Source organism: Bombus affinis, unplaced genomic scaffold (genome assembly GCF_024516045.1).
Source record: "Bombus affinis isolate iyBomAffi1 unplaced genomic scaffold, iyBomAffi1.2 ctg00000514.1, whole genome shotgun sequence".
Taxonomy (NCBI): domain Eukaryota; kingdom Metazoa; phylum Arthropoda; class Insecta; order Hymenoptera; family Apidae; genus Bombus; species Bombus affinis.
This window is the reverse complement of record NW_026109157.1, coordinates 57,911-60,000: the sequence shown is the minus strand read 5'-3', so window position 1 is coordinate 60,000 and position 2,090 is coordinate 57,911. Positions and strand designations below refer to the sequence as shown.

Below are 2,090 nucleotides of genomic sequence, written 5' to 3'. Positions count from 1 at the left end.
TGTTTTCTGCCGGCACAGAGATCGAAACGGCAAAGTTTCTTTGCTCTGTACCGACGACGACGAAAACGCACGGGAACGCACGCAAGTGGAAAAGCGAGCGAGACGTACACTGTGGTGTGTTCGGGGACTGGACGACCGTCGACGTTAGGATGCGCGGTCCAGCGATAGACGCCGAAAAGGCATGGGATGACCAACACTCTCTGTTTTTCGAGTACTTGTAGCGCCGAATTGCCTTAAAAAAAATCACACGCGCGCACGACTATCACGTCGTACGCGCGTGTATACCTCGTCTTTAATTAAATCAAAGTTTCACTCCAGCCTCGCCAAAGGGGATCGTCTTCTTCCTCGTCTACGATCTCTTCTCCTGTACGTGTCCAGAGATTCTCTCTGGCATGACGACGACGACCATCCAACGACTTTGTAACGGACTCTCGTGCGCATCTTCGTCAGGTACGGAAACGTTGCGCAACACCTCGAGCTTGGTAAAACACCCGTAGCCGATCATAGACACGCGCTAGTTCGCACACGATTTCTACGATTTCCGACGAACGTGGCTTTGGGCCAGGGCCGGCGGGCAGAGAGATACGCGAACGACGGGGAAAATTCGTCCCGATACAAGTAACGCGTACTCTCCGATCTCCGCGCAACGCCTGGGGATCATCTCCCTAAGTCATCAGCGCTCGAAGAAATCACGTGTGCGTTCCCGGATCTACGGCTCTCTTTCGGGGATAAATTACAAGCACAGAGTATGTTAAACGCAACGACGACCCATCGATGCGACGGTCCTCGTCGTTGTCAGTCGCTCGCGCAGAGTATATCTCTACGCACGAAGAGACGGAGTGGGCATTAGATCCCTGGGGCTATTCGAGTAAAACGTCTTAAGAAAAGACGGTTGTACGGCAAAATTCCGCACCGTTACCAAGTTTACTTTTATCTGAGGCTGTTCTCCTTCTCTCCTCTCTCGACCGAGTTCCCATATTTGCTTTCTCTCAGTCTCGCCAAAATAATATTCATTTAAGACGACGTCGGGGGCGCGGACATCGTGCTCATCGAAAACCTGCAAACGTATGCAAATCTGCTGATATGAAAAAAAAATCGGTCACGAGGACAACACTACGTATATATATATATATATATATATAATATATTCGATAACCGACACGAAGCGGTGCATAAGCGGGCGGTCGTACGAAAGGACGACTCACGACGCCGCTAGCACTCACGCAGGTCCGTGACGGTTCTCTCCGCTCTTATTCGTATCCTTCTTCGTGCGCTTCCTCCGACTCTGAAACGTTCTACGTATCGTAAGTACGACGGCGGGTTGTCGAAGGCACCAAGGGACAGAGAGAGACAGAGGTAGAGTTTCGTAGTGTCTCCCGTGAACACGATAGTTTATATATCGAGCATGCGTACGAATTGCACGGTCTCGACACGACCGCGACGAACGCCGACGAGCGTCCAACAATCGCTCGTACGTCGCGTACGTTCTCTCGCGTCCGCTCTTGTTCGTATCCTTCTTCGTGCGCTTCCTCCGACTCTGAAACGTTCTACGTATCGTAAGAACGACGGCGGGTTGTCGAAGGCACCAAGGGACAGAGAGAGACAGATAGAGAGGAACGACACGCAACGCAAGCAGTCTTAGGTTTACGTGAGCAACCCTCAGCCAGGCGTGGTCCAGGAATTGTATCCGTGGACCGCAATGTGCGTTCGAAATGTCGATGTTCATGTGTCCTGCAGTTCACACGTTGACGCGCAATTAGCTGCGTTCTTCATCGACCCACGAGCCAAGTGATCCACCGTTCAGGGTAATCTTTTCATATATTTTTTAAAACTCTTGTACTCCATGTACTCTTAATACTCGGTTCGAGCGAAGCCGAGATCCGACACGACCGACCAACGGGAATCGGACGCGCAGAAGTCGCCGGAAGATCGACGACACGAAAACGTTCGAAAATGAAATCCGACGAACGCGCGAAGATACGCGCGTCCGCCGGCCGGGCGAAAAGTACATTATGATATATAACAACCATCGAGATCGAAGCTCCGTTCGTCAGGAAACGACGGGGATATAACACCCGATTCTGAATCCT

At 51.4% G+C, this 2,090-nt stretch overlaps 1 long non-coding RNA gene and 1 other non-coding gene across 2 annotated transcripts in view; one reads left to right on the top strand and one right to left on the bottom strand.

Moving 5' to 3' along the window:
- LOC126928070 (uncharacterized) overlaps positions 1–246 on the top strand; it is a 15,207-nt gene extending 14,961 nt beyond the window's left edge. Inside the window, exon 2 of the long non-coding RNA XR_007716239.1 lies at positions 213–246. This is a non-coding gene — a long non-coding RNA (uncharacterized LOC126928070). The remainder of the gene's footprint in view (positions 1–212) is intronic.
- A 1,407-nt stretch (positions 247–1,653) lies between these two features.
- LOC126928075 (5.8S ribosomal RNA) lies at positions 1,654–1,808 on the bottom strand. The gene has a single exon (XR_007716242.1). It is a non-coding gene; the product is annotated as a 5.8S ribosomal RNA (ribosomal RNA).
- Positions 1,809–2,090: the final 282 nt, after the last annotated feature.